The 25,594-nt window shown below is 35.6% G+C and overlaps 1 non-coding gene across 1 annotated transcript; it reads left to right on the top strand.

Annotated features, from left to right (window-relative positions):
• The first annotated feature begins 8,258 nt into the window (after nucleotides 1-8,258).
• Nucleotides 8,259-8,365, top strand: LOC141637614 (small nucleolar RNA R71). Its single transcript, XR_012541822.1, has one exon. It is a non-coding gene; the product is annotated as a small nucleolar RNA R71 (small nucleolar RNA).
• The last annotated feature ends 17,229 nt before the right edge of the window (nucleotides 8,366-25,594 follow it).

A 25,594-nucleotide genomic window follows, 5' to 3' on the forward strand; every position in this document is an offset into this window, starting at 1 on the left:
AATTCCTAGGAAGATTTAGGTCCCGGAGCCGAGTCGATTAAGACTTTACAACACCTACAAGTCAATTTAGTCTCTTCCTATTCAACTCTATGCATGGTCTAACAAGGCATGAGTTGGCTTATATATTACAAGCCTCATTGAGAAGGTAAGAGAATCATGCTAGGATTGTCAATCGAGCATTTCATCAAGCATAACATGTGCATAAGTTGAAATCACAACAAGCAAGCATTTAATTATGAAAGCATATTAAATTAAGCATAGATCTAATCCCATGATTGATTCCTCTAATTCCCCATTAACCCTAGCTAAGAGACTACTCACTCATCATCAAGTTTAACATGCTAATAAGGATGTCAATCATATTAACAAAGCAAAACATGATGAATAAGTAATGTAATAACAATAATTAAGCAAAGGTAAAAGAGATTATACCAACTTGAGATGATCCAAATAATTAAGCAAAGAATAATAGAAGGAAACTTGATGATTGATGGAGAGTTGTCAATCCTCCAATAAACCCCAAATAATCTTCTAATTACCCAACTAAAACTAAGAACAATTGAGAAATTAAGGAAATATTAAAATGTGATTAATATTGAAATGTGTATTACAACTTGGATTAAGACTAAATTAAGAGATTAGAATGAGATTAGAACTTGATTCTTAGATCCTCCTCATCTAGGTAGTACAATAGGGTATTTATACTAAATTAAGTACATGAATTAGGGTTACTAAGGGCTTAAATGACGATTAAGACCCTAAGAGAAGCTTGACGATTTGCAAATCCCGTAGGGACATGCGCGAGCTGAGTGGAAACTCCTCAGGGACACGCGCGTCCTGGCCTAGAGTATGCTCGGGTCTGTAAGGAGATCCGCTCGAGCTGAGCCTTAGGACGCCCGAATCCTGGGCTTGGATGCTCGTCCTGAGCTCGGGACGCCTGGATCCTGGGACAAGGTTTCTCCTCTATTCTTGACTGCCTAACAATCCGTGGGGACTGTCTTAGGGTCGTGGGGATCTTCATTATTGCCCAATTCTCTTGATTTATTTGCTTAGGCCTTTAGTATTTGTCTCCTCTTCGATGCTTGGTCATTAGATGCGATCCATTTAGCTCTATTCTGCTCCATAAGTTCAAGGCTAGCAATCCTCTCATACCAAGGACACAAAACCTTAAAGAATATGGAAAATGGGGAACTAAAGATAAGAAATGACCCTAAAAGTTGCCAGAAAGCTTGGGAATGAGGTTGATTCGGGGACTAAATGTGCACAAATATGAATCACATCAAACATCCCCAAACCAAACCTTTGCTCGTCCCGAGTAAAGAGGTGACTAAAACTATGACCTTTATTTAAACTAGCCTACTATTATAGCCGATGTGAGACAATTAACGGGTCTCACTCCACCCCTTCAACTCACAACAAGACATCCATGAGGTAAGATGCCTTCTTGTAAGGCAAGGTGGGGCTTGCCAAAATGGCGATACATCCAAGCATTAAGCACACAAAACAAGTAATGGATGCATCTACAAAAAGGAATAGCCACTTTCCTCATCTAAATGGCAGATATTATCTAAGAGGGAAGCAATATAAGGGTACACACTCCATTATAGATATGGTTTCTTCAAGTTACTAAGCCTAGGAGGATATCAACAAATCACCTCCAAGTTGTGTCAAGCTAGGGTACCTTTGTCCACAATCGCTAAATGCTTTTGTTAAGAGTAGACTCCCTATGGTGTTAGAAACACTGTAGGATCGTGAAATTCCCCTTCTTACCTAGACAAGAAGAAGGGTCGTCCCCTCTCCACCATGCACAAAAGTGGGATCAATGGATAAAAGGGACCAATATGATTTTGAGTTTCATAATGGGAGTTTGCTCTTGATTTGTTATCCCCCCCAAATTATTGTGGAATTTTGACATTTTGAGAACAATGTCTTGCCATTTCTTTGATGTTTGGCATTTTGATACTTGGCAAAATTTTCAATTTCTGCATTTATTTGAACATTTTCAAAGTCACCCTAATTTGTAACGAGGGTGCTTTTATTGAAGCATAGGAGTTCTTAGTTTTGTACTCCTATTTTCTTTGATGGAATTTTTGCAAGCATTTTGAATTTCATTTTGATGCTTGAACTCAAATTGAGAATTTTTGTGCCCATTCACTTTTTGTGTGAAAGATATGATAGAAGTGGAAGATGGTTGCATGGTTTCAAGGGTCACCTTGGAATAAACGGTAGCCAAGGAGTTTTCACACCACAAAGTACTCTTGACTATGCCTTAATCCATGGGTCAAAGGATACTAGCATGACACATCCTAGGGTGTTTTGAAGATATTCTAATAAGCATAGTCTCAAGAAGAAAAATTATCTACAAGGGCCTTATATACACTTATCAAGCTTCCTAAATAGATGTTTTCACAAAATTTTTCTAGAATGCAACTACATGCCATGATGCAACTAGCATACATACAACCTAATGCAAGTGCTTCTATCAACTAGTATGCCATATAATCTAAATGCAAGCTCTTGACAACACATTGGTTTGTACCGCATCAACCAAAATAAAGCCACATTGTCATTAACATATAAAACGGGGAAGGAGATTTGGAAAGATCATACCATGCAGTCTTCTATTTCCTTCATGCCTCGAATGTGGCATAGTCGGTCCAATGTGATAAGAGTGACAAACAAACACAAATATATACAATATGTACAATTCTACACTACAAAGGAATGAACATGTTTTTTGGATTTTTGAGAAGTTTTCAATTTTTATCATTTTTTTTTCGTTCTTTGAAAGCTAGGTTAGAATTTCCCATCCCCACACTAGTATGGGCATTGTCCTCAATGGTCAATACGATAGGAAATTATGCAATGCAATCTATATGAAAATGCATGATTCCTATACTAGTATGCAAACTATATGAAATATATAACAAGTGATGCAATCTAATCTATCCTATATGATGCATGCTTTAGTTGGAGAGCCAATTTGAATTGACTCGCATTTCTTGTGAGTGAACTTCCCCAAACCAAACAAAACACTATTGCTAGTGCAAAAAGAGGGGGAGTTCATGCACAAGGTATGAATATAATGCATGAATTCTAATTTGTCATTTTGGATTCTTTGTAATGGGAGCAAAAAGATAAACACCTCAATGGGACCGCGGTAGGAGTCCTTTGAATAGTGCTAGGACTCCAAACTCAAAATTACCAAGAGCCCAAAATGACTCTACAAATGATCAAGATTAAATTTTAAAACAAGAGATAAAAACAAAGCTAAAAGAGGGGTAGGAGACGTAATGGAATAGGTTGATGCTAAGCAATCAACCCCGCACTTTTGGTGTCCTCCATTAAGCTTTTTCGACCTTCAATTGTCGCTCATCTCGACATCATCATCATCGGAATTGTTATCACCATCATCATCATCATTATCATCATCATCATCATCATCATCAATTTCATCATTATCCACCTCCATTGGACCGGAGGATTCACCAACTTCATCATCATCGGAATTCGGACTTTGCTCTTCTTCATGGCAAGAACCAATACCTTCCTTATCTTCCTCGCCAACAATCTCCCTTCCATTAACCACCCGGCTATTTTTGTCAGCATCTTGAGAAGTACTAGGGAAGAACACTTTCTTATCCACCCAACTAGGCAAAAGACATGAAGAATTAAGAAGTCCTTGCTAAGCAAGATGTAGTAGTGGTGGATATTGGGCGTGATAAGCATTCACCCAGTCATCATAAGCTTCTCTATGCAAGTGTTGCATCAATTGGGTCAAGTAATCATTGCCTACCACAATATTAGAGCCACTTGGTTTAAATTCTTGGTAGGCAAAAGGATAGGGTGGAGTCACAATGGTAGAGGAGGAGGGCTTTGCAATCGGATCCCTTTGTTGCTTGATTATCAATTCGGCTTCCTAGGAGACGGGAATGAGGTGGTTTGTTCTATGGGTGGAGATACGGCAAATCTTGCTTGGGAAGACAACGGACTTGGCTTCCTTGATGACCCATTCAAATTTATGATCAAGAATGTCAAGAAGGTTGCTTCCCTTAACCGGTTTGTAAGTATTATCCTTGTTGAACTTCGGATTAAAGTGTTTAGCTAACCTTGTCACCAAGCCTCCATTTACAATAAAGGCCGCTCCCTCTTTCCCATTATCAATATCTAGCCACCGCTCAATTAATAATTGAAGAATGTTATACTTTCGGGTGGACTTTCCATTAACATTCAAGAAGGACTCGAGGTAGATGAAGTCGAGTTCGGTGAAGTGGTTGGCTCCTTTCCTAGCAATTAAAGTATTAGCCACAAACTTGTGCCAAAAGTTTATACCCGGATGGTGAACATAAAAGGCATGGTACACCCGGAAGGAATTGAATTGGCGACCGGTTATAGCATTCCATAGGGGTGCGGCATCATACTTCAAAGGCTTCTTTTCAAAATGATAAAATTTCGTAAGTCCAAACACTTTACCAAATTCACCCTTAATCATTCTTCTACTCTCGTTTTCAAGTCGGAACTCAACATAGGTTCGAGTCTCTACCTTGTACTCCCTCAAAGAGCTTATGAACTCCATGGTCAAAGAGGGGTAAGTCAATTCATTCATATCAAAGAGGGTTTTCAACCCCATAGACTCGAAAAATGCTCTAGGTTCCTCAAGTACACCCAACTTTTGCAAAGTATCTTGGCAAATAAACTTGGTAGCTAAAACTTTCTTTTTGGCAAGGGATTGAAATACAAGCCTATGTTAGTCGGATAATAAAGTTACCTCCGGATAGTCTAGCAATTGTTCCACAACCGGAATAGAAGGGGTAGCTTCCTCAGTGGGATTGACGATTTCTTGGGCTTACTCCCTTGGTTGAGCTACTACCAAAGCTTTTGATGCTAGAAGAGTTTGTTGCCTTTTTGACAAATTTGGAGTTTTGGGTGCCTTAGTTCCGCCTTTAGTCCTTGTCATTGTATGCTCCTTATCAATTTGATATCAACAAACCAAGATGATTCTTGAATGCTCCTTGATTCTTCAAGTTTCAATCAATTCCTCAATCAATAGGGATTTTCGGATTTTGCCCCAAACCCTAGAAAATTGACTCAATTTGTGAGGAAATTGATGATTAAATGGTCTCTTGTTGATGAAGGAGTAATTTAATTGTGTTTTGAGCAAGTTTTGATTTGATTGTGGTGAATTTTGGTGAGAAATTGATGTTTTTGGATGAGGGGATTGAAGGTTGAAGTGAGGGAAAATGGTTGTGTTTGTGTTTGAAATAGGTAAACGAATTGGGAAGAAGGGGAAAATCCCGTGTTGTTGCTATGTATCAGGTCTGGGACGCGCGACTTGAGGGTAGGACGACCGAATTTTCTTACAGGAAATCCTGAAAGGGGCAAAGCAGGTCTGGGACGGGCGTCTTGAGTCTGGCTCGAGCGGATTCTGGCATGAGACGCTCGGTTCAACTTTGGGATGTGCAGATCTTTCTTCAGTTAAATCTCATAAATTTGAAGCCTCCCAGGATCCACGGCTCGAGAGTAGGACGGGCGTCCTGAGGTTGGAGGACGAGCGTCCTGAAGTCAGCTCGGGCAGATTGTCTTACAGGAATTTTACCAAAACTTGAAGCTTCCCAGCTCCCACGACCCAAAGCCAGGACGGGCGTCCTGATGCTGGAGACGCTCGTCTCAAAGCTGGCTCGGGCATATCTTGCTCGTCTCGCTCCTCAGCTCCCACGAGCTCAGGTCTGCTCGTGGGGATCCTCTTCCCGTGTCATTCCTTCTTCCTTTCCTTGTTAATTGTTGTGGGTTGCACTACAAAGGCTTGGTTAGCCTAGGTATTTGTCATCCCCACACTTGATCAAACACTACACATTAAAACACATTAAAATCCCTCCCTCACTTGCTCTCATGTCAAAAATCTTAGAACAAAGCATGAAAATGCAATGCAAAATTGACAAAAATGCAATAAAGGAAATGAAATGCTAGTTAAGGGTTAGAATATTTACAAATGGTGGTTTAGGGAGGACTCCACCAAACTCTCCTTTCTTTGATGAGATGTCAAGGGGGCAAAGCCAAAGTGTTGTTGATGTTGCTCAACACCTTGTAGAAGTAGTCGAAGGCATGCTCATTTTCATGATAAAGGTCTTGCATAGACCATTGTGCATTGTTTTCTTCATTGTTGTAGTCCGAGTCAAAGTGATGACAAGGATATACAAAGCCTTGGTCCAAGGTCATAGCATTCCCAATATAAGGATTGACCAATCCTTCAAATTCATCGTCCCATAGACCACAAACTTCGCTTAATTGTTCCCAAATGATGTCATAAGTTGGCAAAAGCAACTCTCCTTCTTTGTTATCATGGCCAATGAGGCCTTCTTCATTACTTGTCATGATGTATTCAAGCTCTCATTGTTGTTGAAAATTCCATGCTCTCCGAATAGAGCTACTTGAATGTCATGTTCTTTCTTCTTCCATATGGGTGATGTTTAGTTATCCTTGGCTTGATCTTTACATAGAGATTCTAACTTCTTCCTATCACTTTCTCGGCTATAGTGATCGACCATGAAGCATGGCTCATATAATCGGGGAGCTCTCATGGATTTGTCAAGATTGAAAGTAATTGTCTCATCCCCTACTTCAAGTGTGAGCTCTCCATGTTTCACATCGATTACCGCTCCGGCGGTATACAAGAAAGGTCTTCCTAAGATGATAGGAATGTTAGAATCCTCCTCCATGTCTACAATGACAAAGTCTACCGGGATGAAGAATTTGCCAATTCTCACGGGCACATCCTCCCATACCCCTAGAGGTATCTTTGTTGATCGATCCGCCATTTGAAGAGAAATGTTGGTGCATTTGATCTCTCCCACTCCTAGTCTCTTACATACCGAGTATGGCATGACACTTACACTTTCTCCAAGATCACGCAATGCCTTGTTGATTGTAGTGTCGCCAATGGTACATGGGATAGAAAAACTTCCCGGATCTTTGAGCTTTGGAGGGGAATTCCCTTGAAGAATAGCACTACTCACTTTGGTAAAGGCAATAGTCTCCAACTTTCGGATGAATTTGTTCTTTGTAAGAATATCCTTCATGTACTTTGCATAAGCCGGAACATGATTGATCAATTCCGTGAATGGGATTGAGACTTCTAAGTTCTTCACAATTTCCATGAACTTTCCAAGTTTCTCATCAAGCTTAGGATTAGCTTGGCGACTTGGGAATAGAAGTCTAATCACAATAGGCTCCTTATCAATTTCCTTAGCCTTCTCTTCATTTCTTTCTTTGAAAGTTCATTGGTAGTAGGCTCTACTACCTTAGAGTTCTCCACAACTCTTTGCTTGCTACTATCATCCACAATATCTTCATCAATTGGCCTCTTCGGCTCCTCATATCTTGTACCGCTCCTCAAATGGATGGCACTAACCGTTTCATGTCTTGGGGGGTTACCTTAAGGAGGTAATTGCCCCTTTTGTCTTTGGGAGCTAGAAGATGCTAGTTGAGTCATTTGAGTCTCTAACATTTTGGTGTGGGCAAGTATGTTGTTGATGGTGGTTTCTTTAGCTTGGCTATCTTTTTGCATTTGGGTGAAGAATTCTTGTTGGTTCTTTTGCATTTGGAGGACCGCTTTTTGAACATCAAAGCTTTGGTCATTGGATTGGTTGTAGGAAGGCTGATTTTGATATACTTGGATTTGGTTGAAAAAGGGTCTTTGATTTGGATTTCTCATTGGAGGTGGGGTGTATGTTGGTTGAGGATTTTGAACATTTTTGCTCTTGTATGAGAGATTTGGATGGAATTTAGTATTCTCATTATAGTAGTTGGAATAAGGGGTGCCACTCTTGTATGCTTGGAAAGCATTAACTTGTTCATTTGTTCCCCTACATTTGTTTTGATCATGTCCCAAGGTTCCACAACTTTCACATACTCCATTTGGAATTGAGGATGATGTCATCATAGCATTGACATGTTGTTTGGGTGATTTGGAAGCTTCATCAAGCTTAGCCATAGCCTTCTCAAACTTTAAGTTGATGGTGTCGATATGAGCACTTAGTTAAGCACCCAATTGTGTGATGGAATCTACCTCATGCTTTCCTCTTCTAGTGGCCTTTCGAGGCCTACTATATTGGGAATTATGAACCGCCATCACTTCGATTTTGGCCCATGTTTGGTTGTCATCAACTTCGGTAAACCTCCCATTGGATCCCATATTAAGCACATTGCGTGAGTCTTCATATAAGCCATTCCAAAATTGTTGAACAAGGAACCACTCGCTAAGTCCATGGTGTGGACAAGAGCGAAAAGTGTCCATAAATCTCTCCCATACTTCATATAATGATTCCTCATCCCTTTGCTTGAACCCGGTGATTTGGGCTCTCAACATATTTGTCTTCTCCGGAGGATAAAATTTATTGTAGAAAGCAAGTGCTAACTTCTTCCATGAATCAATACTAAGGGTAGCCTTGTCTAGGCTCTTTAACCATTGCTTTGCAATATCGATCAAAGAAAAAGGAAATAATACCCATCTGATTTGATCTTGAGTAACTCCGGTTTGAGAAATTGCATCACAATAGTCACAAAAAGTCTCCATATGTAAATGAGGATCCTCACTAGGCATCCCTCCAAATTGACTTCTCTCAACTAATTGTATGAATGCGGATTTGGCAATGAAATTACCGGTTAAATGTGGTGGTGTAGGAGTACTGTTTGGTAGGTTCTCCTCGGTTAGTACGGAATGAGATGAAAATTTAGGCATTGTGGGTTGATTTTATGGTTGGTTTGGAATTGGGTTATCCTCTCTTTCTCTTGCAAAAGGGTTGACAAACTCAATGTTATTTGGTTGAATGTCCACAAACTCTGCAATACCTACAACTCTTGAAGTACCTCTAGCAACTCTTCTATTGTTGGTTAAGGTCCTTTTAATCTCGAAATCAATACGTAATAGATTACCTTGTGATATCTTAGTGATGCAAAATATCAAACAACTAGAAAACAATTAGAACAACCTTGAGGAGATTGACTTCACCAAGGTAAAGAAAGACACAACTAAAACCATTTAACAAAAATCAAATCAATTGAACACCGTCCCCGGCAACGACGCCATTTTTGGTGTGATTGTCGTTTTTGCTCGTTAAAGCTTTCACCCAAAACAATATTTATATCTCTACAAATTACTCTTAGTAGAGTGATAAGCAAAGGTCAGATCCCAAGGGACAGGTATCGATTTAAAATTTCAATTGCAAGTAGTTATGTCTTAAGGTGTCACAAATTTTGGTTGAGATGAGTAGCAATCTAGACTAATCAACAAGATGAATGTAAATTAATGAAAACAAAGTAAAGCAATTAAAGGGGTTTGTAAACAATTGATTAAAGGCACTAGGGTATCATGGGTTCATAAGGGAATCGTGGAAATAGATCATAAAAACATGTTCTCAAATAGATGCAAGCCACTTATTGTTGTGATGGAATCGAGTTAGTGTATATATTACAATTCCTAGGAAGATTTAGGTCCCGGAGCCGAGTCGATTAGGACTTTACAACGCCTACAAGTCGACTTAGTCTCTTCCTATTCAACTCTATGCATGGTCTAACAAGGCTTGAGTTGGCTTATATCTTACAAGCTTCATTGAAAAGGTAAGAGAATCATGCTAGGATTGTCAATCGAGCATTTCATCAAGCATAACATGTGCATAAGTTGAAATCACAACAAGCAAGCATTTAATTATGAAAGCATATTAAATTAAGCATAGATCTAATCCCATGATTGATTCCCCTAATTCCCCATTAACCCTAGCTAGGAGACTACTCACTCATGATCAAGTTTAACATGGTAATAAGGATGTCAATCATATTAACAAAGCAAAACATGATGAATAAGTAATGTAATAACAATAGTTAAGCAAAGGTAAAAGAGATTATACCAACTTGAGATGATCCAAATAATTAAGCAAAGAATAATAGAAGGAAACTTGATGATTGATGGAGAGTTGTCAATCCTCCAATAAACCCCAAATAATCTTCTAATTACCCAACTAAAACTAATAACAATTGAGAAATTAAGGAAATATTAAGATGTGATTAATATTGAAATGTGTATTACAACTTAGATTAAGACTAAATTAAGAGATTAGAATGAGATTAGAACTTGATTCTTAGATCCTCCTCATCTAGGTAGTATAATAGGGTATTTATACTAAAATTAAGTACAGGAATTAGGGTTACTAAGGGCTTAAATGACGATTAAGACCCTAAGAGAAGCTTGACGATTTGCAAATCCCGTAGAGACATGCGCGAGGTGAGTAGGAACTCCTCAGGGACACGCGCGTCTTGGCTTGGAGTGCTCGGGTCTGTAAGGAGATCCGCTCGAGCTGAGCCTTGGGACGCTCGGATCCTGGGCTTGGACGCTCGTCCTGACCTCGGGACGCCCGGATCCTAGGACAGGGTTTCTCCTCTATTCTTGACTGCCTTACAATCCGTGGGGACTGTCTTAGGGTTGTGGGGATCTTCATCAATGCCCAATTCTCTTGATTTATTTGCTTAGGCCATTAGTATTGGTCTCCTCTTCGATGCTTGGTCATTAGATGCGATCCATTTAGCTCCATTTCGCTCCATAAGTGCAAGGCTAGCAATCCTCTCCTACCAAGGACACAAAACCTCAAAGAATATGCAAAATGGGGAACTAAAGATAAGAAATGACCCTAATAGTTGCTAGAAAGCATGGGAACGAGGTTGATTCGGGGACTAAATGTGCACAAATATGAGTTACATCAAGTACCGGAAATAGAACAACTTGAGGACTTCCCGGTGTTGGACTATGTGTCCTCAACAATAATGCGATCACATGTTTAAATCTCATAATAAGAATACGTAAGGGATGATTCAATTATATAGTCAACTGATCAACATTAATCGGTAACGATTGGTTAACTAGAGTTTGACATTACTGTCGTTTGACGGTGGTGATCAGTTGATCCCTTAAGGTCACACCTATAGGATAATTCCCTTAATAGATAAGTTGATTAATTGTATATCGATACAAGTTAATCAATTCCTTAAATTTGAACAATTCATTTGTGAGTGAGAATTTTTGTATCTTATTGTAATTTGATTAAATAAGATTTATTTTAGTAATTAAAAGATTTCATTACTAAAATTCATTATTGTTTGTGAAACAATTAAATTAAGAATGATTGAATAATTATAATTGCAAAATGTTGTTAATTATATTTATATGACCCATTTTAATAATTGTAATCATGTATTACTAGTTAATTTGTCACAAATAATTTATTTGTTATAAAATGATATTTAAGGGGTTAAATATGCATTAAAATACATGTGGGCATGGTGTGTGACACATGACCTACCTTATTACAAATGACAAATTGCAAACATAAAATGGATGTCCATATTATGGGTGAACCGAAAAATGGAGGGATTAAGGAGTTAGTGGGTGTTTTTATTTTAATTGTTAAAATGAAACACTATGATTACCTAATTGCTAGCCTTTCACACCTATGTTTTAGAGAAGAGCAAAAGGAAAAGGGTGAAGGCTATGCATTGGCCTTCTAGACCCCCAAACCGGCCCCCCCTTCCATTATAGAGAAAATTGTTCTCTATTATTTATTTTATGCAATTTTATCATTCTTATTCATTTTTCCCCTACTTCTCTCTAAAAATAGTTTTTAGATCATATAAAATTGTTCAACCATATTCTAATATTACAATATATTATTACTAGTGTAGTAATACAAATATAATTAGAATTATTAAGGATATCTAATATATTAATCTAGTTAATTAGTATATTAGTATTAAGGGATTGTTTTGGGTGCAATCAAGAGGAGACTTTCTAATTTGAAAGTTTGAGTTTATGGAGGATCATTCCAATATATTAAGCTCAAGAACAAGTTAAGGTAGGAGACCTTACTTGTGCCCAAAATTCGGTACATTTATAATGTAAGGAAACTCGATTCTCTTCCTTATTTCATTATTTTGTTATGCATGCACTAGATCCACATAAATATAAATTATGGGTAATTTATAAAATGAATTATATGAGTCTAATAGGGGTATATGAACCCAACAATTGGTATCAGAGCTTTGGTGTTGCACGTATAATCGGTTTGGTTTTTCCGAGTTAAATGTACCTTAATTAAAACTAGATATTTTTGATTTATAATGATAAATCACGAAATTTTTTTTGCATGTAATATATTATGGTCCTAAAATGTTTTTAGGTCATTTTAATGATTTATGGATGATTATTTCTTATTTTAATGATTTTTAGTGAAATAATTACATTTTTATGAGTAAAATGAACTTTTATTTACTAAAAATAGTTAAACATCACTACTGGCCGTGATTTTTTAGTATGACCTCATTTGCATATTTTATGTATTGTATGTAAAATTTCGTATTAATGTGATTAATATTTCATGATTTATGATTTTTATGTGATAAAAATGCTATAAATGGAGGATAAATGACTAAAAATAGTTAAACTTTGACACATGCCATAAAATTTTAATTTGATGTCACATGCATATGTTACAGATTTTATGTAAAATTTGAGATACATGTGATTTATTATGCATGATTTATAATTTTAATGGTTAAAATGATATAAATAGTGACTATTTTTAGCAAAAATAGCTAAAATGAATTTTATGGCATGAAATTTTTCCCTAATGTTTTATATATGATATGAACATCAGATCTAAAGTTTCATGATTAATTTCGATTGATTTGGTATGTTTATTGATTTTTATGTGATAAAATCGATAAAAGGGCAACTTTATTAGTCATAAAAATAAAATTCGAAATTTTTGGTTTAAATTTAGCCATTTCTAGGTTCTGGAAATTTTTGAGAATGTTCCAAAATTTTGATTTTGATTTTTTCATAATTTTTATCTTTAATTTGGAATTAAATGATAAAAGTTATGTTTTATACGATTTATTAATGAAGTAAATTATAAATAATTTTGTGGGCAAATTTTATTGAGTTTTTGGAATCTTGATTATATTCCAATATATACAAAAATGTGATTTCGAATTTTTTTCAAATTTTTATGATTTATTGGGAATTATTTCATAATTGTTATGATTAAGAGAAGTTTAATAAGCAATAATAGAAAACCAAGTTGAATTACTGTCAAAAATTGAGTAAAGACTAATGTTTGAGTCCTAAGAGAGTTAGGTTAATTAACTTGAGCTTTAATTTGATTTAAGTATTAATTTGTGATTTTAATAAGTTATTATCACGCATTTCCATAAAACCGGATTATATACAATATAAGTTTTGAATAGGGCGATTTGGCACATAATTTGGCATATTAGATCATATAATAATGCTGCATATTTCATTGATGAATGTCATATTTTATTTATGTAATTTTGAATTTTGTAATTTTATCTTAGTATGGCCTTAGTTTTAATCGATATTTCCCATAATGTAAGAGGATATTGATTCGGTTGTAATTTAATGTGATCTCGTATCATTTTTATTTTTACTAGTTTTTCATATTACAAATGTATAATAGGAATAGATATGTATTTTATTATTATTTGTAATTCTGGAGATCCTTCAAGACGGTGCCTATCAGAAAGGCGTTCCGATCAAGACAGAGTCCTTGGGAAGAGTACCACTTGAAGTTCAAGGGACCAATGGAGTTGGTTTCCGAATTTGTAAATAGATTATTAGATTTTCTATTTTAGGAAGGCCATACTAGGAAATTTATTTATTGCTTTGCATTTTTCCTTTATATGTTTGCATGCATTGCAAAATCGCCATAAACTAAACATGCATATCATATTGAGTATTCGACCGTGTCAATTATAATTATCGTTAGTTCAACAATTTAGTTCACTTAAATTTGATAGATAATAAATTGACTCGACCTCACACATTTTAAAAGATTGAGACTTAGCCTTACCAAATAGTAGGAACTCATGAATCCCAATTTCATATAGGTACAATACGGTATTGAAACATTATACCGGGGTGCTTTCAATTGACATTGGGTAAGTGGGGTAATAAATAGTTATTATACTTCAAAAATTTGTTTGATCTCAACGAAGGTATTTGCGACCGTAGCTGTAATACCCGCCCTTTTAGGGACCCGTTGGCCAGCATTGACCGACCTTGGGAGCGGTAATGGTGCTTAGGATTGCGTGCCATAGTATTTTGTGTCTGGAGTTGTGGGTGGTACTCGATAGTGTAGAGGCTACTCGATCGAGTAGCTTGGATGCTCGATCGAGTAGGGGCCACTCGATCGAGTATGTTAGTTATGTTGGGAAATGTGTCCTCAACAATAGTGCGATCACATGATTTAAATATCATTATTAAATCTCATTTCAAGAATACGAAAGGGATGATACATTACATATATAGTCAACTGGTCCACACATATCGGTAATGATTGGCTGGCTAGAGTTTGACATTACTGTCGTGTGACGGTGGTGATCAGTTGATCCCTTGAGGTCACACCTAAAGGACGATTCCCTTAATTGAAAAGGTTAATTAGTTGTATATCGATACAGATTAATTAATTCCTTAAAATTGAACAATTCGATTTGTGAGAGAGAATATTGATATCTTATTGTAATGGGATTAAATAAGATTTATATTTTAGTAATAAAATGCTTTGTTGCTAAAATTATTTATTGTTTGAGAAACAATAAAGATAAGAATGAATGGTTAATTATAATTACAAGAAGTTGTGAATTATAACTATTTGACCCATTTTATTTATGTGATCAAGTATCACTTGTCAATTTGCTGTATGTAATTTAATTAATTCATGAAATGATATTTATGTGATAAATATGCATTAAATTAATTAATAACATGTATCATACTACATGTGACATATTGTGTGACAAATGACAAATTGACAAAATAAAATGGTAGTCCATTTTAAGTAATGGACCGAAAATGGAGGGTGTGTTAGTGGGTTTTGGTTGTTTTATTTTAATTGATAAAATAAACATAATGATGCCTACCTACAACTAGTCTTACATATCTTACACACCTACTATTTTTGAGAAGAGAAAAAGGAAAAGAAATGATGCCATTTGAGGCTCCAAAACCGTGACACTCCCTCTCTTCATGGGTTGTTGGTTCTTTTCTTTTATTCTTACACTACCATTCAATCAACATGCAAGTGTTCATGAATATTCTCTCTTCTCTCTCTTTAATCTTCATCAAAAAGATGAGATTTTAATCCAAATTGTTCATGTAAGATTACTAATTTTATCAAAGTAATATATGAGTATTAGTAATCAAATTTAAGGTAAACTACAATACAAACATCTAGTACATGTTTATTTGTGGGATTAAGGGATTGTCTTGGGTGCTACTAATTGGAGAATCTCTACTTTGGGATTTTTGTATGTTCATCCATTATTGGAAAGCTCAAGAACTAACAAGAAGGAGATCTTGTTGGTGCCCAATATGACCGAATTTCATATGGTGAGAAAATGTTTTCTTATCTTCTTTTATTTTAGTTTGCATGCATAAAATCCAACTTTAATTTTATGACAAATTAAATTAAAACATATATGAATATGTTAGTATATAGATCTACCTTTCCTTCAATCGGTATCAAGAGCCACGGTTGTTTGCATGCAAATCGGTTAAAAGTTTTTCCGAGTTATAAGAATAACATATAAAACTTGTAAAATTTGTGTTATTATGAGATATCACGAATTTAATCCATGCATGTTAATATTTCTGGTCCTAAAATGTTTTAGGATATTTTGGTTAATTTTTCGGATTTTTATTGTTCATATTTTACAATAATGGCATTTAAATATGATTTTATGAGTAAAAATGTCATTTTTGGTCTAAAATTAGCTATACTTCGAATTTCCCATTGATTTTTGGATATGTTGTCACATTTATTATTTTGAGATAACCTGTAAAGTTTCATAATTTTTGGACTTGTTATGCTCGAAAAATGAATTTTTCATTATTAAATTCGGATTTAGGTGAAAAATAGGTTAATATGAGTTAAATTTCGAATCTGGTCATAGAAAATTAATATGTTGTCACATGAAATTTTACAAGATGTGTGTAAAATAATTGGCTATAAATAAGTCTTTTTGCATGATTTATGGATTTTTGAAGAAAAATAGCATAAATAGTGACATTATTAGTGGAAAATTAATAAAACATAATCTATGACTTAGGAAAAACGTCTAATGTTGCATTTTATTATCTTTTTCAGATCTAAAATTGAAAAGTTTATGAATATAATTTTTCCATGTTTTTATGATCATTTTATTAAAAATCGATAAACCGCAACATTGTTTTTCCGGAAAAATTTCGAAATTTTTAACCTAATATTTTGAACATTATGAGTGTCATGGTATTTTTCCAGAATGTTCACGAGTTTAAATTTCAAATTTTGAAATTTATTTGAAATTTTGTGATTTATTTTGAAGTTTATAGCTTATTTTTGTAATTTTTAGTCCATTAATGAACAATTTTATAAAAATGAGTTAATTATGGTCAAATTATTAGTGAAGACTAAATTTTGAGTCCTAAGAGGTTAGGGTAATTAACTTATGCATAAATATGAATTTATGTAATTTTTGTGATTGTAAAATGTTGAAATCACGCAAATCCGTAAAAACCGAGTAATATACGATATTGGCTAATTAAAGGCGATTTAGCATAAAATGGAGCATGTTCATACATATTATAATGCTGCATTTTTCTTTATGATTGTCATAAATTTTAATTTATGTAATTTTGAATTATGTAATTTTACTTAGTATGGCCTTAGATTTAATTGGTATTTCCCGAAATGTATGGGAATATCGATTCGGTTGTAATTTTATTGTGATCTCGTATCACCGTTTTGTAATTTAATAGATTTATTTTATTTTAGTTACAAATGTATAATAGGAAATTATGTAATTTATTATGTAATTTTATTCATTCCGGAGTTCCCAAAGACGGATTTCTTCAAGAATGGCGATACATAAAGACGGTGTTACCTCGAGATGCGTGCCACAACCGAAGTTCAAGGGACCAATGGAGTTGGTTTCCGAATATGTAATAGTTAAATAGTTTTTCTATTTTAGGAAAGGCCATACTAGGATTTATTTATTTTATGCTTGCATTTTATTTATATGTCACATGCATCGCTAAATCGCCATAACTAAACATGCATTGTCATTTTTTATCGAGTTTATCGACCGTGTCAATTAAAATTATCGTAGTTCACCGCTTTAGTTCACTTAAAACGTGATAGATAATAAATTTACATGACCTCTCGCTAAAACAATTAATTGAGACATAGCCTTACCAAATAGTAGAAACCATGAAAACCTATTTCGCGAGGGAGTGCACTCGGCTACCCCGGGGTACAAACCTTGTTACGTAGGGGAAGTGGGTGATAAATGTCTATCCACCGAATTCATGTTGATGAGGGTTGAATCGGCTACCCCGTGCCTAAGTTGATGTGGGTTTGGATAATGGACACATTTATTCGAAATTTGGATTGAACTCAACAAAAGTTATTGATAAGGGTTGCATCGGCTACCCCGTGCCCTTGTTGATGTGTTTTGGGCTATAGATAAACATTAGAGTAATTTTATCGACCAAGAGTTCTAAAAGTAGAATCGATTAAAAGGTTAATCCACCGAGTTATATTGATAAAGGTTGCATCAGCTACCCCGTGCCTAAGTTGATATGAATTTGGATCTTGGAATCATTTATCATAGTTGGGTAGAGGTCACTATGTAAATGCTTTACTTGTTATTTACAAGTATTTATAAAACGATAAATGTTAAGTTTTCCACTATTCCGTTGTTATATTGTTCTATTTCTTTACCACAATTCATATACGATATCATTTCGTTTTTGATTCAAATCTCCATTAAAATATCGTGACTAAAGACAAATTTGAATTTGCTTCTAAAACCTCATATGAACCATTGCTAGGGATCTCTTGTAAAGAGTATAGATTAAAGTTATTCATTATCAAACAGGTTTTTGATTCTTGACTAACACATCTACTTACAATGGATTGTTTTTCCATGTACTTAAATGAATTAAGTACCTTGAAGCGATAAATTATTTTGGTAATTAGTTTTGTCAAGAATTCGTAATTGACCAAAATAACGCAACCACTTCAATGAAAGTTTTAAGACTAAAACTAACAAATGAAGAGTGATCTTCGTGAATTCAATTTTGCTTCTCAAAGCAAAGACTCATTGAAATAAGTGGGAGCATTCTCTTAAACTGTTAAGATGAGGACGAGGTTCAAGAAGTAAATGGAATTGATACAAGGTAATGTTAAAGGTAAAGTTGTTGAGAATGACGATACTAAACCTATCAATCCCGACCGATAAAGTTTCCATTGTCTTAAATGTTGGACACGAGAAAGGAAACTACCCCAAATTATTGAAGAATCAACAAGTTAGTTGTGGGACATCTAATGGGACCTTCTTCGTTAAATGTTTATTTGATTAAACACAAATTTTGCTAGTATTACTTCGTCAATATTAGAAACCGGTGGTGGTTTTCATCATTATGTTTGATACATAGGATGATTAGAATATGACGACTAGCAACAATGAAGTCAAGAGATAGAGTCATTGTGTACTAAATCTAGTTTTCGGGTTTGGAGTTGTACTTAATTATGACTATTAAGTACATAAACTCTAAATAAGAATACAATTTGTTATAGATACAAAAGAGGTTTCACTTTTGTGACCCTATACACCATGATTTGATGTATGGCTAGCCCATCATCAAGGTGATTATATTCTAAACCAAACTAGAATAATATATCATGAAGATGATGCTAGACTCAAGTTGGTAACCCAAGATTAAACCTTAAAATTTGGGAATAATGAACGCAAAGAGTTAACGAGTACTCTTGAAACCATTAGATTGTTAATGGTATATGCGTATCTTGTATTCAAAGCAAGATGTCTCGTGCCTTTTGGTTGAAAAGGAGATCGAGGTTATAAATCTTTGATCCATAATAGGTTGATCATTCTCTTTTACCAACGATTTAAGTTGACGCTAGTGTGTTCACTTAATAAGGTAAATAGAGAAATCTTTGAATAAGTTCAAGAGTTCAAGGAATCACGATTTAGTCGTGATGGGATTATCAAAGTGAAGACTTTGATATAAGCCAAGGAAATGTGAGATAGTATCACAAGTTAATCTCTCTTAGCACGCATTATGAAATAATGTGTGGATGGATATGAAATCAAACGCTATTCGATATGGTTTGGACTTCAATCAAGTTACTTTGAGTTACTTGATCCTTTTGGGGATTTTATCATTTTTGTCTAAATTATTTTTCCACTAAATTGAATCATATGAGATATGAAATGGTAAGGGTACCATAGTTGTAAGTTTTTTCACAAGAAACAAATGCTCATTTTTCCCTTGCAATTATCACGAGCACGACGGGTTTGCGGCTCATGAAGCTGTCTTTCTAAAATACAAGTTTATTTTTAGAAGACAGAGTGGGAGAAATTATTCAAGAGCCACAAAGAATACCACAGAGAATGTTATGTCGCAAGAAACTGGTCTTTCTTGGCTACATGAGACGTTTTGTGTAAGACATTGTTTCTTCAAAAACCTAGGAGGTTAAATTCGTCACTTGCTAAAAATGATGAATTCATGCTACTTTTAAGAAAGTAAAGAGCTTATAACTTACAAAAGAAATTGTTTGATTCAAGTTAATTACTTCTAGAAAGTAATGAACGAATGACTTACATAAGAGTGTTTAAGTCACAACTCAATACAAGGCTTAGAGCCATGAGAATCCGAAATAAAAGGCTTGATTAGTGACAAAGGGTTTTGCACTAATAAAGAGATATTTCATAGCAGGATTGGTTGCAAAGGGTTTTGCACTAATTGAAATGCTTAAGTCTATTTGGATCTTCTTAGGGATTGTGTTTCATTATGAGGTCATGAAATACGTAGCAAGTAAATCTAAAACCCGCTTCTTCAAAAGAAGGAATGTATTCAATACATGTCATGAGTTTTGTAGATTCTTGCAATCCTAAGATAATGTGAAACTTAAGAGAGGGTCTTAAGTAGGACATCAATGAGTTGGAATCAACATTTTGATCATGTGATAAAACATTTCTCGATAAGTCGAGAAGTTACGTTTATACATGGAGTTTAGTGGGAGTTACGGAAGTTTTAATTAGTCCGATATGTGGATGACATATTGATCATTGAGAATGATTTAAGACTTTTGGAGTATTATAATACATCTTGAATATCCGGATTTATGAAGATAAATCCACATGATATTAGCGTCAGTAAGAAGTCTTATGTTAATAAGATTCATGACTAGTTCAATTAAATTGAACATATTTGATTGATTTCATTTGCTTCCGCTGCCGAATCAATTAAAAAGAAATGATGTATAACACTTCATATGCTTTGAGTATGATGAATTGTTTTCAAAATCGAATTTAAGTAATCTTTACCAAGTAAGCTATAAAGATTACCCTTAAGTGCTTGCAGAAGCATTAAGGAAGTAAAGCAAAGTGTTTATGATGCAATATTGTGTAAGGGTGTTACACAAGTGACAATTGACAATTGAGATTGCGCATGGTTTCCGACAAAACCATAATCAAAACACATAAGTATGGTTAAGATACCATTGTGGCTATGTTAATTAAGAAGTAGATTTTCTAGAATCGTTCTAGGCAATAAAGAACAATGAGAAATTTTTATAACGGAAATTGAGTACACTTGCGATCATGAGATGTGCAAGAAAGATGAGTCCCGCACACTGTGAAAACAGTGGGAGCTATTCTTAGGCTAGAGGGCCTATGTCTTGATTGGATCTCGACACGTACTCAGAAAGTTTTGTAATGCAAATGTATACATTACAAAGGAAAACGAGTATGTAGTGAGGTTGAGTAAGGTACAAGAAGTCGATAAAACCTACTAACCAAAGCCTTCTCAAAGGCTAAACATGATGAGTCATGTCATTTCAATTGAATTGAAATGAACAACTATGTACAAGATCAAATTAGATTATAGAACATGAAATAGTAATCAGGCATTGACTATTCATATGTGATAATCGCATTTGTCGTTCGAGTTTTACTTTAAAACTCTTTTATTATACTTTGTTACATCCAAACGGGTTGTAGAGACAATTGAACCCCGTTAAAGTGAACACGGATTAGCATTGTATTCGCCCATAGTCACTTATATGAGGTGACGTCTCGAAGTGACTAGAGTGTGATGCGATTGATGGCAAGTTCAAGTGCCATAGAGTCATGTGAGATGACTAGTTGATCACATAGGCAGACTGTTAGGAACACTTTGTCGGGCAGTGACCGCTTATAGAGTTCTGGCAAATTTATAAAGCCTGGTCGTGGCGAGAGCTACTATAGTATTCTAATGAGTCAATTCATTTGACTAAAGACTGTTCGCCTAAGATGGCACGATTTCGATTAACTTTGATTTGTGTTACTACGACCTTCGTAAATGGGGTCAAATGGGCATATTTTGGGTTATGATGGCTGTGGCTAGTCGAAGGGAATAAGTGCGATAGGAATTGTCCACCCCTTGTCGGGGTTAAAACAATATCTCAGGGCCACTCGAGGAGTAATGAATCGGAAATACGTGGCCACGCTCGGAAGGTATCCACGGTGGATAAATTCCGGTCAATCGATTATTCTCCGGATCGAGGAAACCACTCTCGATATGATCACTTGCAAGTACGACCGAAAGACACCTTGCATTGAGTTGGAGATAGTAATAGGACAAGAGAATTGGTGACGCACACTTGTCGAGGACAAGTGGGAGATTGTTGGGAAATGTGTCCTCAACAATAGTGCGATCACATGATTTAAATATCATTATTAAATCTCATTTCAAGAATACGAAAGGGATGATACATTACATATATAGTCAACTGGTCCACACATATCGGTAATGATTGGCTGGCTAGAGTTTGACATTACTGTCGTGCGACGGTGGTGATTAGTTGATCCCTTGAGGTCACACCTAAAGGACGATTCCCTTAATTGAAAAGGTTAATTAGTTGTATATCGATTCAGATTAATTAATTCCTTAAAATTGAACAATTCGATTTGTGAGAGAGAATATTGATATCTTATTGTAATGGGATTAAATAAGATTTATATTTTAGTAATAAAATGCTTTGTTGCTAAAATTATTTATTTTTTGAGAAACAATAAAGATAAGAATGAATGGTTAATTATAATTACAAGAAGTTGTGAATTATAACTATATGACCCATTTTATTTATGTGATCAAGTATCACTTGTCAATTTGTTGTATGTAATTTAATTAATTCATGAAATGATATTTATGAGATAAATATGCATTAAATTAATTAATAACATGTATCATACTACATGTGACATATTGTGTGACAAATGACAAATTGACAAAATAAAATGGTAGTCCATTTTAAGTAATGGACCGAAAATGGAGGGTGTGTTAGTGGGTTTTGGTTGTTTTATTTTAATTGATAAAATAAACATAATGATGCCTACCTACAACTAGTCTTACATATCTTACACACCTACTATTTTTGAGAAGAGAAAAAGGAAAAGAAATGATGCCATTTGAGGCTCCAAAACCATGACACTCCCTCTCTTCATGGGTTGTTGGTTCTTTTCTTTTATTCTTACACTACCATTCAATCAACATGCAAGTGTTCATGAATATTCTCCCTTCTCTCTCTTTAATCTTCATCAAAAAGATGAGATTTTAATCCAAATTGTTCATGTAAGATTACTAATTTTATCAAAGTAATATATGAGTATTAGTAATCAAATTTAAGGTAAACTACAATACAAACATCTAGTACATGTTTATTTGTGGGATTAAGGGATTGTCTTGGGTGCTACTAATTGGAGAATCTCTACTTTGGGATTTTTGTATGTTCATCCATTATTGGAAAGCTCAAGAACTAACAAGAAGGAGATCTTTTTGGTGCCCAATATGACCGAATTTCATATGGTGAGAAAATGTTTTCTTATCTTCTTTTATTTTAGTTTGCATGCATAAAATCCAACTTTAATTTTATGACAAATTAAATTAAAACATATATGAATATGTTAGTATATAGATCTACCTTTCCTTCAAGTTACTCGATCGAGGAGCGTCTTTTCAGCGAGGGTTTATAATCGTGTTTTCTTATATCCGAAAATCATTTCCGCCTCTTTCTTCTAAACCTAGATGTCGTCCCTTCCTTTTCCCTTTACCAAATACCTTCCATGGGAGCCTTTGAAGGTCCTTGTGCCTTAGGAGTGCATAGCTTGAGTCGGATAGCGGTCCTTTGCTAGGTTTCCTCATGTAGGTATGTCGTCATCATCATCCGTATCTTTGTCTTTTCAGTTAGGGTTAGTTTGGTGGTGATAGATGTTTGTATGGTGTGTCTAGGTGTAGCTTGTTTGCTGGGTGTTGCGTGTATGAGCATGGAATCGTCGCAGTTGCTTAAAGGTAGGTTCGCCTACTCAGTTCTGTTGATTGTTAGAGTGTCGGTTGTTGTTGTTGATTGATATTATCGTTGCTGCGGTTGTTGTTTTCGCCGTTGTGGTTGTTGTTGTTGTATACTGCTGTTTGTGACTGATTGTCTATGGTTCTCGAGGTGCGTCCTCGGCTGAGTGGAGTCACTTGCGGGAGTGGCTTTACGCCCTAGTTTCGCCCTCCGTGGAACCCGCCACGGGAGGGGATGTGCACATTAATGGGATAGGGTTATCACTCGGTATGATGAGCGGGGCTTAGGTGGGAACGGCTGCGGTCCCCCACTGGCAGGACTGGTCCAGTGGACAATCGGTGACGGAGATTGATTGGAGTGGGTATGATTGTGTGTGACTAATTGTGTTGGTTTTGTGTTGACGGTTGTAATTGGTTTATGTAGTGTCTTACCTCAGTTACTGACCTTGTGTGGTTGTCTTGTTTGTTTATGTGTCTGTCGTGATCCGTTATGGTGAGCAGTCAGTCTTAGCAGGTGTTGATGTGGTTGATAGCTGGAGTCTTGGCCGGGGTGTGGTGTCACGAGTTCGGTTAGAAATGACGTGTAGCTGACGAGTTGTACCTTTTATTTTATTAGTTAGTTGTAACGCATGTAATATAACTATATATGTTCTTTTATCGACTTTTGATGATTACTTACCTCGGGCAACCGAGATGGTAATGCCCCTATATGCTAAGGAAGGTCTGGTTAAGGCTCCTCGGAATATGGGTGTGTTACAAAGTGGTATCAGAGCGACGATTTTGGAACCTGTAACCAATGAACCTAATGAACGTAGTGAGTCTAATAAAATGAACCTGGTGTATGTGTAATGGGAGCCCCAGCTGATGCTAGATTTTGGGTGAGAAGGCGCCCTCATTTCAAAATCTTGGCCCCATTAGACTTAAGCCAGTCACAGGGTATGGGAATGTGGAGTCAGTAAGTATGTGCTTAACGTGCATGGTGATTATGTGAGAATCGTTTGTGGTTGAGTCTTTGTTGAAGTTCGTATCGGTGCAATAGCTATGTTGGAATCGAGTATGGTGGAGTTCCGATAGAGTTAGTGTGTGTATGTGATGATAAAGAGGAACGTGAAAGGTCTAATATGACAGAAGTATGCGAAAGAGTAGAAATGTGTGATGTGATTTGGAATGTGGTAACGGCTATATTTGCTTCAACTTGTTGGTAGTGGTAGTTTATATACGATTTTATAAGTTCTATAATAGCGTTAATGTTAGTAATTAAATAGTTATAGAATTGCAAAGAGCGTTATAAGACATTAATGGATGAATGTGATATGTGTATGACTGAAAGTTTCCACCTATGACGTGATTAATTTGAGTAAGTTAATTGGTATATGATGAAGGATGAATATGTTGCTAATGTACTTGAATGACACATGAGAGGTTAATGCTAAATGTGTGCTCAGAATAGAGCGATTATTAGTTTGTTAACGATGTGGTAGACAAAGGTTAGACGTGATATAGTGAGTTAATTGCATATTTGTATGACTCAATAATAGGGTAAACTTGGTTGTATGAATTTCGTTATGAAAAGGTGTGACATGAATTTTAGTTGGTGAAACCGTTGCAATATAATTGAGTAGTAATGGTATAATGTGTATGAATATGATAACAAGTGACGATTTCCGAACTTGGTTTTGAAACGACATGTAATGTTGTTTTGCAGGAATCTTCATTTAAACTCGCAAGTTCCGACCATGTACCCAACCTTACTTGACCGAGTGTGAGTGCCTACTAGACCGAGTAGACCTCACTCGATCTAGTTAGGAAGCTATGACGTCGGGAATGTAGGAATTTCCTACGAATATCCGATTAAATAGCGCCTACTCGATCGAGTAGAGGGCACTCAATCGAGTACCCTAGACACTCGATCGAGTAAGCTACAGTACCGGAAATTATACGGGATACATAAACCCCTTTTCTTCCTCATTCTTCTTATTCCTTCTTCATATTTCGTAACCCTAATCTCCTAAACCTCCCTAAAACTCTTGTATCTTGTGTTTGTGGTGATTAATCTGGGTAGTTTTCATTGCTTTGATTCGTTCTTGCACTTCCTAATTGATTAAGTTATGAATTCCTTTTCTATTTTAATGTTTTCAT

The sequence above is a fragment of the Silene latifolia genome, unplaced genomic scaffold, assembly GCF_048544455.1.
Source record: "Silene latifolia isolate original U9 population unplaced genomic scaffold, ASM4854445v1 scaffold_122, whole genome shotgun sequence".
NCBI lineage: Eukaryota > Viridiplantae > Streptophyta > Magnoliopsida > Caryophyllales > Caryophyllaceae > Silene > Silene latifolia.